Below are 14,485 nucleotides of genomic sequence, written 5' to 3' on the forward strand. Positions count from 1 at the left end.
ATATGTATGTATTCAGTATATATATACACAGTATATACTGTATATGTATAGGGATTGTTATTATATATATACTGTATATATATATACAGTATATATATACAGTATATATTTATTTCTCTTCATGTATTTATTTATTTATTTAGATTTATTTATTAATTGTGGGGCTGCTGTGCGTGAATTTTTTTTATTGGGGGTGAGGGGGGTGTTTGGCCCTTGGTGTGAGTTTAGGACTTGGAGCAGCAGCACAATTAATAAATAAATCTAAATAAATAAATAAATCAATGAATATAAATAAATACATTTAAAATACATTTTTATTGATAGTGTAGATGTGCAGAGGGTCTCCGGAGCTGAATCGCGTTGGTTTCAGGTCTGGGGACCCCCTGCTCCCTGAGATACAGGCCCCTTTAGGGGGTGCCGGTATCCCTCTGCTCTGCTTGGCTTACAGGCCGCGATCAAGTGATCGGGACCTTTAAACCAAGCAGAGTGATACCGGCACCTCATAAAGGGGGCTGTATCTCGGGGAACAGGGGGTCCCCAGACCTGAAACCCACGCGGTTCAGCTCCGGAGACCCCCTGCACATCTACACTATCAATAAAAATGTATTTCAAATGTATTTATTGTCATTTATTTATTTATTTATTTAGATTTATTTATTTATTTTTTGGCGGCTGCTGTGTGTGAGTTTTTTTTTATTGTGGGTAGCGGGGGTGGGTGAATGGGGTATTAGCCCCAACGGTGCTTGTTTAGGGCTTGCGGGGGGGTAGCGGGAGGGCTTAACCCCTTCATGACCGTAGCGGTATTAACTGCTACGGTCGTGAAGGGGTTAAGTGCACCCGCAACCCCCCCGCAAGTCCTAAACTCACACCAAGGGCCAAATACCCCCCTCACCCATCCCCGCTACCCACAATAAAGCGGGCACGGTGGGTTAACCCCTTCATTGCCTTAGCGGCTATCCGCTATGGCAATAAAGCAGCATTTCTGTACACTGGCGACACACTTTATTCGAGCTCGGCTAGTCCCACGAATTCGGGTATACCCGGGTGTATTGAGGTTTGTGACTGTTTTCTGCCCGAGTGCATTGAGTTATTTTCCGGCAGGGATTGAAGCATTTTATTCCCGCTGGCTGCAATACTGCACAGTACATATATATATACTGCATTACAATTCATGAATTTATGCCATCTGGTAGACACGCGAAGCATTGCAGCCTATTAAATCCTAATCATTATCATTTAACAGATCAGCCGCCCATCAGCCAGGCATGAACCCAGGCTGGGAAGGCAAATGCAACGGGGCTTGTCAGAGGTGAGGAGCGGCGCATTCCAGGTATCTGCCAGGTACATACCGGGTATTTGCTCGAATAAAGTGTGTCGGTGCAGTATTTTTAATAATATTGAGCAGGAGCAGGGGGGGGGTCCCTGAGCATTAATTTCTGGCTCAGGGAACCCCCTGCTCACTGTACAATATTATTAAAATACAGAAATGCTGCTTCTTTACCATAGCGCATAGCCGCTAAGGTAAAGAACGAGTGTTTATTTATATATGTGTTTTATTTATACTGTACATGTGCAGAGGGTCTCCGAGCAGAACCGCGTTGGTTTCAGGTCTGGGGACCCCCTGCTCCCCGAGATACAGGCCCCTTTAGGGGGTGCCGGTATCCCTCTGCTCTGCTTGGTTTACAGGCCGCGATCACGTGATCGGGACCTTTAAACCAAGCAGAGGGATACCGGCACCTCATAAAGGGGGCTGTATCTCGGGGAGCAGGGGGTCCCCGACCTGAAACCAGTGCAGTTCGGCTCCGGAGACCCCCTGCACATCTACACTATCAATAAAATGTATTTCAAATAAATTTTAATGTGCCGATGTTTGCGCAGAGAGAGAGAGAGAGCAGCGGATCTCTCTCTGCTGCAAACACATCTCACCCCCGCCGCCCATAGAGTAGTATCATTTATGTATGTGCATATACAGTACTGTATGTGTACAGTACTGTATGTTAGGGGTTATAGGGTAGTTGTTATACAGTATATATATATATATATATATACAGTATATATACTGCATTACAATTCATTATAGGGGACGGCTTCAAAGAGAACAGCTCGCAAGCGCCACCATGTGTTTTTACACGGCATTGCAGTATTGCAGCCAGCCGGAATAAAATGCTTAAATCCCTGCCGGGAAAATAACGCAATGCACTCTGGCAGAAAACGATCAGAAACCTGAATACACCCGGGTATACCCGAATTCGCGGGACTAGCCGAGCGAGAATAAAGTGTGTCGCCACTGTAGCTTAATAAAAAGCATTTTTGAGTAAAACTCAGCCAGCCAGACGCAGGAACCCGGTAGCAGATGACAGGAACCCGGTAGCAGATGACTTTGGTATAGTGTCCGGTGTAGGTACACTGCAGCAGCCTCTATGAACACCTACGGAGCCCGGGGAACACGAGGGACGCCGCCTTCCTATCAATCCTGCGTCACACAGTGTGAGTGCTCAGCTCTAGATACCGCGAGAACTCAGTGACATCAGTGGATTCGACCGGAAAAAGTTCCCATGTATGCAACGAGTGGACAGCTGAGAGTAATACTTCCAAAAACGCAATAAATTGCTGTAGCAAGCCAGTGAGTGGAAATATAATAAAACTGGGCAGTACACCTCCACACAACACTCTCTACGCATTTCATCTCAAAGAGACTTCATCAGGATTAAAAGGATAGATAGGGGACATAGTTTTATAGTAAGATGAACCAATCAGGGCAAAGAAGACTACTAATTGCTGATCAGATACACAGGGTCATTGTAAGGATAATATTAACCCCTATATGTTCCAGAACACATGGGCAAAGTGGACCAACAATACTAGAGAAAGTGACCAAATAAACAGATACATGTAATAACATATAATTGAACAAATTAAATTAAAATACATTTAAATACTACAACAAAATATAATATAACATCATACAACATAATATTATACAACATAATATTGCATCATCGGCAAAATCATATAATAATATAATAAACAGATGTTAGTAGAGAGATAACATTGATCCTAGTGATTTAAATAAATAAATCTACTAGATAATACATATACAGAGATAATGATACAGAGATTCAGAGAGGCCAAAATAAAAAAGAAAACAGAGTGATGAGGGTGGGGGGGGGGGGAAGATGAATTGGAGGGGGGTGAATAGGGGAGGAAAGGAAGTGAGGGAATGGACAAAATGGAAAAATGGACGGAGAAGGATTTTGGATCAATGGTGGTCACGCAAGCAAAGCTGATACAGCTATATACACAGTAAGATCTTATAATAGATATACCACATCTCAACCATTGTCAAAAAGGTGTCACCTTTCATGCCTGTGATGGGGTGTAATGTTTTCACGGAGGTCTGGGTTGAGCGATGTAATTCGTTCCCTCGTGGTGACATTCATACTATCGCGCTGGTATAGTTGATTGTTCCCTTTTTGACAATGGTTGAGATGTGGTATATCTATTATAAGATCTTACTGTGTATATAGCTGCATCAGCTTTGCTTGCGTGACCACCATTGATGCAAAATCCTTCTCCGTCCATTTTTCCATTTTGTCCATTCCCTTACTTCCTTTCCTCCCCTATTCACCCCCTCCCATTCGTCTGCCCCCCCCACCCCCCCTCCCTCTCCCTTGCACTCCCCCCCCCCCCCACCCTCATCACTCTGTTGTCTTTTGTACTTTGGCCTCTCTGAATCTCTGTATCATTATCTCGGTATATGTATTATCTAGTAGATACCCATTTATTTAAATCACTAGGATCAATGTTATCTCTCTACTAACATCTGTTTATTATATTATTATATGATTTTGCCGATGATGCAATATTATGTTGTATAATATTATGTTGTATGATGTTATATTATATTTTGTTGTAGTATTTAAATGTATTTTAATTTAATTTGTTCAATTGTATGTTATAACATGTAACTGTTTATTTGGTCACTTTCTCTAGTATTGTTGGTCCACTTTGCCCATGTGTTCTGGAACATATAGGGGTTAATATTATCCTTACATTGACCCTGTGTACCTGATCAGCAATTAGTAGTCTTCTTTGCCCTGATTGGTTCATCTTACTATAAAACTATGTCCCCTATCTATCCTTTTAATCCTGATGAAGTCTCTTTGAGACAAAATGCGTAGAGAGTGTTGTGTGGAGGTGTACTGCCCAGTTTTATTATATTTCCACTCACTGGCTTGCTACAGCAATTTATTGCATTTTTGGAAGTATTACTCTCAGCTGTCCACTCGTTGCATACATGGGAACTTTTTCCGGTCGAATCCACTGATGTCACTGAGTTCTCGCGGTATCTGGAGCTGAGCACTCACTGTGTGATGCAGGATTGAGAGGAAGGCGGCGTCCCTCGTGTTCCCCGGGCTCCGGAGGTGTTCATAGAGGCTGCTGCAGTGTACCTACACCGGACACTATACCAAAGTCATCTGCTACCGGGTTCCTGCGTCTGGCTGGCTGAGTTTTACTCAAAAATGCTTTTTATTAAGCTATGTTTGTGAGTGTGCATTTTTAAATCCTTGACTCCATAAATATATTGTTATACCTTTTACGCTATGAGTGCGCCTGTTTTTTCTGTGTTTTTATAGACTATATATATAGTCTACACTGGCAAGAGTAAACAAAAAATAAAAAACAGCACTCAATGGTGAATGAAAAAAGACCTGTATTCAGATTAACAGCAGCACAAATATGACCAACGTTTCGGTCCTCTTGGGACCTTCCTCAGGGTGGTGCTAGAGACTACTGGCCATGGAAACCTTATATACCCCAAACAACCCACACCTAATTGACCATCAGCTACTCTGATTGGTCATGAAAAGTAATCCCATGGCCAGGCTGAGAAGGGATCACTATGCGTCTCCTTAATGCAAGAGGAGCTGTGCTGTTCTCTGAGACTGTGACGGGATCACACTGTGAAGTCACGCTGTGGAATCTCCGGCTGTGCAGTACGGCGGCACGGCCAACATACATTAGTAACCATGGCTATTGAGGACGCATTTCCCTCCCCATGGATTGGCTCTCTGGCGAACTAGCGTGTTCATCATCTGATTTGAGTTACTGACACAGCTGAGTACATGACGGCTGCAGCGCGACATAGGAGACAATGGGACTGATCATGGGATTACTTTTCACGACCAATCAGGGTAGCTGATGGTCAGTTAGGTGTGGGTTGTTTGGGGTATATAAGGTTTCCACAGACAGTAGTCTCTTGCACCACCCTAAGGAAGATCCCACGAGGACCGAAACGTTGGTCATGTTTGTGCTGCTGTTTATCTGAACACAGGTCTTTTTTCATTTACCATTGAGGGCTGTCTTTTGTTTACTCTTGCCAGAGTAGACTATCCTTTTCTATTTTATTCTTGCATAGGCATGCACCGCAATTATTGCCTGTTTTTTGGAGTGCCAGTTGTCTCTTTATTTTGTGTATATATAGAGAGAGAGAGAGTTTTTTTTGGTGTGTGTGTGTGTGTGTGTATATATATGTATATGTATATATATATGTATATATGTATGTATGTATATATTGTGACAAACGCCCCTCTTTTGTAGTGCTGACGTCTGTCTGGGTTCTTCCCGACACAGTCTTCTAGGGTTATTTAATACAAAAACAGGATCATGCAAAGTATTAAGCTGCTTAACTCAGGCTTCTGCCTGCTTTATTTTCATCCAAGTAAGGTACTGCAGCTTTAACATGTGTAGGTTAGAGGTACTCAGATACTTTCATTCAGCAGTTCACTCATTTCATTGTTACAGTATTTCCCACACTGTTATTTCAAGTAAAAAGAAACCAAACTATATAAACAAAATCCTATCCCTTTCAGGGATCTAACTACACATCAAAATCAGTCTCTCTAACAGCTGCTGGCCAACTAAACTGGTTCCCCAGCTTAAAACAATGCTCTCTCATTTAGGGTCACAAGATACAGCACAGTCTTTTAGCAACAGCAGTAACCATTTGTTTGTCTTATCTGTTTGGGGTGTCCAGGCAAATCCTCTGGTACTGTGATACGTGGAGAGGCCGTCAACCTCGATACTGGTTGCAGGAGAGTAGCGACACCCCCAGCCCCCAGGCTCCAAGGAGAGAGAGTCAAATGCAAAACCTCTCTGCTCTAAATACCTGTGCATGTGATTAGAAGAGCAGGTGAGGGAGAACTAGAGCCATTGTAATCTGTGGTCTGGATTTTCCATCCAGCTGCCTGAGTTAATGGGAAGCTGTGGAACGGATCATTTTTAGCTATTCCTGCACTTTCTGCTCTAAAATGGGGCAGAAAGCTGCCTAACATCTTTGGACTATGTCACATATCCCCCTCCCCAGCTCACACCTACTGGGGTGAGCGGCCATGGACCTCACTGGGGTGAGCGTCCTACCTGAAATACTTGAGCTAACTCCTCAGTACAATATTAAGTATTCACATGATACGAATATGAACTTCATTATAAATTTACCAACCGAAAAGGGCATTTTTTTTTTTTTCCATATTGTAAGCTACTAATATTTTTTCTCTTATACTACAGCCTTGTAATCTTAAGGGCCATCAACCCTGTATATTAATTTGTAGTTTAGCTACATTTTCAACACAGAGAACCAATATAACATTGTAATATTGACAAAATGCTTATTTGCATAGTTAAGTGTCCGTGACATAGTCCACACGTGTAATAAAAAAATAAATCGGTCAGTTCCCCCAAACATTTTTTTTTTTTTTTTTTTGACTTCCAGTCTATTGCATCCTTTGACTTTATTTCATAGCCCGCTGCAACCTGCAAATGACTGGACTGTTTCTTTAGCTTCTGATGAGACCCTTGGACCAGATTCTCCTTGGCTCCACAGTGTGGTCCAGATTGGTGAGATATGGAACTATTCAGGCGCCATGTTAACCTTCGTTGTTTTTTCTTTTCAATCTTTGATTTCCCTTTTGTGGCCATTACCAGGCCTTTGGGTTTTGGAGACCTAGTTGCCTCTGTACAAACGTAGTCCATATTAACCATGTCATCAGGATCTGTCAACAAGTTTGTGTTTTCAGGAACTGCCACCCACTTGGCTAAAACATCTTCTGTGTTGTCCTGGGTGTGTCCACTAGTTTGATAATCTTCTGGACAACGTAAATGAAATTGAGGATCTGGATTTTTGAATTCCAGATCAGGGAGTATATTCTCAGGAGGGTGCCTATCTGTTTCTGGAATAACAGCAGCACAATCAAAGTCAATTCTTTCTCCTTCCTCTTTGTCATCAGTGAGGGCATTGAGTTTACTTTCCCTGGTCTCCTTTTGTGACCGTGTCTCTTTTAGCCTTGGAATCTCTTTCTCCAACTTCATCTTTATAGCAAATCGTAATATTGCAACAGCATTGAAGATACACGTATAGGAACGTACAGCTTGCTTGGTTAGGAGGTAGGATTGATAGCCCGACTGAACCACTTTAGCCGCTTCTCCCATGTCCGTCATCTGTTTCAGAGCGAGGTTTAACTCTGTTTCATTTTCTCTATTCTTGACCTGCAGCTGCAGGTGCTCCTTCCGGGTCTTGTCCAGCTCCAGCTGCAGCCGGGCCCCCTCATTTGCCGTGTGGTCCAGCTGCTTGTAGATATCGGCCATCTCGCTTTTATAGCGCAGTGTCAGGCAAACCACCTGACGGACGGACACCTCCTCTCTCTTGGCGCACTGTATCTCGCGCTCAGCCATCTGCTTCTGCAGCTCTTCAACCTGATCGTGCCAGACCTCCCTCAGGGTCTTCACCTCTTTCTGGTGCTTGCTCTGGGTTTGCATCAGCGCCTCCATTTTTTGGAGCTCTGCAGTTTGTGTCGCCTGGATCGCCGCTGATTCTGTATTCTGCAGTGCTTCCTGCATTTCTAACTTTTCCTGGATCAATTGCTTCTCCACTTTTTCTGCTTGGTGAAGCTTCTCATCACTTTCACTGATCTGGTCAGTCAAGTCTGAATTTTTCTGTGTCAGACTTACATTCTCTCTTTTTACAGTCTCTAAATTACTCAGGGTATTCTCATAGGTTTTCTTCAATGTACACAGCTCTGTGCTGCGAGCGTAGACCTCATGGCGTGAGAGTTCCAGCTCTGCTTTAAGCGCGCTAGCCTCTTGCCGAGAAACCCCCAACTCTGTGATGAAGTTTTGCACATCTTTCTGGGACATCTCATAGCATAGTTTCCAGTCAGTTCTTGTTTTCTTTGATTCGCTTGGCTCTCTGCCTATGGTGGTAGCAGTAGCCTTTGTCATCTCTAGGCGTGTCGTCATTCCTGGGACGATTGCGCCAGGCCCTATGGGCTGTTGCTCATCTCGGCGCCTTTCTGACGCATGTCCTGACAGCGCAGGTTCAAGTGGCTCGGTCACTTCCCCTGTGACTTGAGGAACAGTTTTCTTTCTTTTTGCTTTATTAGCTCCAGAGATATCAGTGGTCCTGGGCACACACTCACTGTTATCAGCTTCCACATCTTGCTTGCACTCACAGGGCGTTGCTTGCTTTTGCAGCTGTTTGTCTTTGAAAATTTTGGGGCACACATCTTCCATGTGACCTACTTCACGACAGGCCCAGCATACTAAATTCATCTGTAGGTACGGCTCTCCTCCAGGGTCGTGATCATAGTATGGCCTGAAGGGACACTGTTTTGTATGGTTACGTACATTACACAACAAACATTTCACGTCGGCCATTTTAGAAACCCGGCAGGGACAATTGCTAGCTGCAATTTCACTCACTTCAGCAACTTACATACAGCACTTGCTAGCTGCAAATTCACTCACTTCAGCAAAAGGCATTAGCTTTACAAACAGCACTTGCTAGATGCAAAAAAAATTTTTTTTTTTTTTTCTTCAGCAAAACATTTTGGTTTTCTGTTTGGGTTCAGGGTGCTATTGCATCCACACTTCGCACATTCTCTGTGTACGCTAGAAGCACAACTGATATACACAGTGGAACAGACTTCACTCATAGCATCTGTATTTTACTTCAGCTGGGCGGCCATTTTAAACCCCCGCATTTATTTGCAAACCCACAGACTTTAGTGTCTGCCCGCATTCTCCACCATATGTGACAAACGCCCCTCTTTTGTAGTGCTGACGTCTGTCTGGGTTCTTCCCGACACAGTCTTCTAGGGTTATTTAATACAAAAACAGGATCATGCAAAGTATTAAGCTGCTTAACTCAGGCTTCTGCCTGCTTTATTTTCATCCAAGTAAGGTACTGCAGCTTTAACATGTGTAGGTTAGAGGTACTCAGATACTTTCATTCAGCAGTTCACTCATTTCATTGTTACAGTATTTCCCACACTGTTATTTCAAGTAAAAAGAAACCAAACTATATAAACAAAATCCTATCCCTTTCAGGGATCTAACTACACATCAAAATCAGTCTCTCTAACAGCTGCTGGCCAACTAAACTGGTTCCCCAGCTTAAAACAATGCTCTCTCATTTAGGGTCACAAGATACAGCACAGTCTTTTAGCAACAGCAGTAACCATTTGTTTGTCTTATCTGTTTGGGGTGTCCAGGCAAATCCTCTGGTACTGTGATACGTGGAGAGGCTGTCAACCTCGATACTGGTTGCAGGAGAGTAGCGACACCCCCAGCCCCCAGGCTCCAAGGAGAGAGAGTCAAATGCAAAACCTCTCTGCTCTAAATACCTGTGCATGTGATTAGAAGAGCAGGTGAGGGAGAACTAGAGCCATTGTAATCTGTGGTCTGGATTTTCCATCCAGCTGCCTGAGTTAATGGGAAGCTGTGGAACGGATCATTTTTAGCTATTCCTGCACTTTCTGCTCTAAAATGGGGCAGAAAGCTGCCTAACATCTTTGGACTATGTCACAATATGTATGTATATATGTATGTATGTATATATGTATGTATATATATATATATATATATATATATATATATATATATATATATATGAAAGAAAAAAGAAAAGAAAACAGGCGCACACCTAGTGCATTAAAGTTTAACAATAATTTTATGGAACATTTAAAACCAGACAAATGCCCACTCACAAGTATAGCGGTTTTTCAATGCAGTTATGAGATAGGCCCTCATAAGCCAGTGGTGACGTTCGAGCCAGCAATGGTGTCCTCTCGTGCGCGGTCTCCTTCTACCGGAAGTGACGTTTATGAGGTTTTAAAAGTTTTTTTGGAAAAAGTTTTTATTTTTCTAATGATTTTTACATTTTTCAATTAAAATTTTTATTTTATTCAGGTTATTCCCCATATAATAACTTATTTTTCCATATATATTTTTTATAATTATTTTGTTATGTACACTTTGTATTAACATCAATACTGTTATTACACATTTTATCTTAGAACTACATAGGGTTTTTTATATACATATTTTTCTACCTTAGCCACCCCATAGGTTGTATTAACGCAGTTGGCTACTTACTCACAGTTAGGCAGGTTACTCCATTAGGCGCTCCTTTATTATTTTTGTTTTGTTTTGATATATATATATATATATATATATATATATATATATATATATATATATATACAGTATGTGTATATGTGTATATGTGTGTGTATATGTATGTGTATATATATGTGTGTGTATATATATATATATATATATATATATATATATATATATATATATATATATATATATATATATATACAGTGCTTGACAAATAATGATAACAACTCGCCCGTTGCGAGTGGATTTAGGCCACTGGCGATCCGTGCTGCGGCTCTATTAATTCCCCTGCTCGCGCCAAAATTTTCAATTTTTTTTTTTAAATAAATAAATAAATAAAAAATTCCTCTCCCTGATTGGTCTGACGTGGCGAAGAGGACCGGCTGGCAGCTCTGGGTCAGCCTCTCTCTCCCCCCTCCCCTGCCCACGATCCCCGCTTGCTGCCAGGGGCTCTCACTTCCGTCCCCAGCGCGCGCAAGCAAAGTTGACTGCTGGATCCAGCGCATCCCCGTCCGGCCACGTTTCCCATGCGGATGTCCCCCGCATGCCCCCACATACTAAATTTCCCCCCCAATGCCCCCAGATGTCACCCGCAGACCTCGATGTCGCCCGCAGGCCCAGATACCCACATACCTCTGGTGAGTTGGACTCCCGGCTCCGTTTCTTGTAGTGTCTGTGTGTGTGTGTGTGGTGTGTGTGGTGTGTGTGGTGTGTGTGGTGTGTGTGTGTGTGAGAGCTGGGGCTGCTATATCACGGGAGGCTGCGGTGTGCCGGGCCCGATCAGGTACCGGGGGAAGGGGGGACGCACACTTACACCATCCCCTGCAGAGCTGCGGCGGCTATTCCGGGAGGCTGCAGTGGGCCGGGACCGAGCAGGTACCTGGGGGGAGGGGACGCACACCACCCTCTGCCGGACCGGGAATCTGCAGTGGGCCGGGCCCGAGCAGGTACCGGGGGGAGAGGACGCACACCACCCTCTGCCGGACCGGGAGGCTGCAGTGGGCCGGGCCCGAGCAGGTACCGGGGGGGAGAGGACGCACACCACCCTCTGCTGGACCGGGAGGCTGCAGTGGGCCGGGCCCGAGCAGGTACCGGGGGGGAGGGGACGCACACTTACACCCGGTGCCACCAGCGCCATGTCGGGCTGCCGGGTCCCAGATCTATTCCCCCCTGCAGCAGGCGCCTCACTCCGCTCTTGCTGCGGCCTCCCGTTTAGGCCGTGGGGGGCGGGCGATGTGCAGGAGAGGTGAACGGTGATGCAAGGGTGGAGTGAACGGAGGTAAGGGGGGGGGGTGAACGGAGGTAAGGGGGGAGGTGAACGGAGGTAAGAGGGGGGTGAACGGAGGTAAGAGGGGGTGAACGGAGTTGGGGGAGGAGGGGGGGTGAATAGAGATGCAAGGGGGAGACAGGCTGGACTGGGGAGAGAGCAGAGAGAGAGACAGGCTGGAGTGGGGAGAGGACTGAGAGAGAAACTGGGGGGGGGAGAAGAGAGAGACAGGCTGGGGGGGGGCTAAATGCTCCCAGGCAGTCAGTCGCCCACCCAGTCAGTCACCTACCTACCCAGTCAGTCACCCATCCAGTCAGTCAGCCACCTACCCACCCAGTCACCTACCAAAGTCAGTCACCTACCCACCCACCCAGTCAGTTAGTCACCTACCCACCTACCTACCCACCCACCCAGTCAGTCAGTCACCTACCCACCCAACCAGTCATCCCCCCCACCCAGTCAGTCAGTCACCTACCCACCCAGTCAGTCACCTACCAAAGTCAGTCAGTCACCTACCCACCCACCCAGTCAGTCAGTCACCTAACCACCCACCCATTCACCCACCCAGTCAGTCACCCACCCACCACCCACCCAGTCAGTCACCTACCCACCACCCACCCAGTCAGTCACCTACCCACTCACCCAGTCAGTCACCCACCACCCACCCAGTCAGTCACCCACCCAGTCAGTCAGTCACCTACCCACCCAGTCAGTCACCCACCCACTCAGTCACCCATCCACTCAGTCAGTAAGTCACCCCCCCACCCAGTCAGTCATAAAGTCAGTAATACCCCCCACCCAGTCAGTCATACCCCCCCCACACCCAGTCAGTCATACCCCCCCCACCCAGTCAGTCATACCCCCCCCACCCAGTCAGTCATACCCCCCCCCCACCCAGTCAGTCATACCCACCCACCCAGTCAGTAAAATGTCAGTCATCCCACCCCCTGCCCAGTCGCCAAGTCACCCAGTCACCCCACCCAGTCAGACAGTCAGTAATCCCCACCCAGTCAGACACCCCGTCACCCCACCCAATCAACCAGTCAGTCACCCCACCCCCCCAATCACCCCACTGAGTCACCCCACACCCCCAATCACCCCACCCAATCAACCCATCCCCCCACAGTCACCCTCTCTCTGTCTCTCACCCTCTCTCCGTCTCTCACCCTCTCTCCGTCTCTCACCCTCTCTCCGTCTCTCACCTTCTCTCCATCTCTCACCCTCTCTCCGTCTCTCACCCTCTCTCCGTCTCTCACCCTCTCTCCGTCTCTCACCCTCTCTCCGTCTCTCACCCTCTCTCCGTCTCTCACCCTCTCTCCGTCTCTCACCCTCTCTCCGTCTCTCACCCTCTCTACGTCTCTCACCCTCTCTCCGTCTCTCACCCTCTCTCACCCTCTCTCCGTCTCTCACACTCTCTCCGTCTCACACACACTCTCCGTCTCACACTCTCTCTCCGTCTCACACTCTCTCTCCGTCTCACACTCTCTCTCCGTCTCACACTCTCTCTCCGTCTCACACTCTCTCTCCGTCTCACACTCTCTCTCCGTCTCACACTCTCACACCCTCTCTCACCCTCTCTCTCCATCTCTCTCACCCTCTCTCTCTGTCTCTCTCACCCTCTCTCTCCGTCTCTCTCACCCTCTCTCTCCGTCTCTCTCACCCTCTCTCTCCGTCTCTCTCACCCTCTCTCTCCGTCTCTCTCACCCTCTCTATGTCTCACCCTCTCTCTGTCTCACCCTCTCTCTGTCTCACCCTCTCTCTGTCTCACCCTCTCTCTGTCTCACCCTCTCTCTGTCTCACCCTCTCTCTGTCTCACCCTCTCTCTGTCTCACTCTCTCTCACAATCTGGATCTGGATATTTTATTTACCCTGTATATCTTAACTGCCCTATACAACACCGAAATAACCTATACTGCTTTCTTCCAGATCTAACTCTCGAGCTTCACACAGAAGACATGGGAATTCCCCGTAACCCAGAAGACAGGTAGGGAACACCTCCCCTCCAATGTATAACATTGCGGGAATGAGGTACCTGGACATTGAGGGTCTGCAGATCAGGTAAGATCCCAGGCGGGATTGCTGCTTTAAATATTGTAAAGCGGGGGCATCCAGGCACTAGTTAAGGGGTGCAGGAAACTAGTCCTTCACATCTGGCTTTTTTTTCTAGATTCGACATTTATACACACACACACAAGGACTAATTGTAGTATAATGTAATACAATAAATAAACTTATGTCAAAAACGAATGTTCTTACTAGGAATTTATTCAATTTATTTCATTTATGGTTTTTTTAAATGCGGGTCTGGGGGCGGGATTAGAGGCGGGGTTGGGGGTGGGACTAGAGGCGGGGTTGGGGCGGGACTAGGTGGCGAGTAAATTTTTTGGTTCAGCGAGTAGATTTTTGGGTGATTTGTCAAGCACTGTATATATATATATATATATATATATATATATATATATATATATATATATAGTGTCAAGTATCCCCCCAATTCTTTAGCCTTGGTTGCATGACTTGTATTGACAATATTACACACCTTGGAGATAAGAAAAGTCATACTATATCTGCACCCAATCTTGACAAACGTTGGAAGTTTGAAAAAATCATTCCCTACCCCTTTCACCCTTCCCCCATCCTATTGTTATAGCAACATCCAAATCTCAAACTAAAATTGGTCTACAGAAAGCTCCCAAGTAAACTCCAGGAGGCTGGCATTGGCACAAGAACGTATAACATGTCACCCTGCAAACTTTG

Source organism: Ascaphus truei, chromosome 1 (genome assembly GCF_040206685.1).
Source record: "Ascaphus truei isolate aAscTru1 chromosome 1, aAscTru1.hap1, whole genome shotgun sequence".
NCBI lineage: Eukaryota > Metazoa > Chordata > Amphibia > Anura > Ascaphidae > Ascaphus > Ascaphus truei.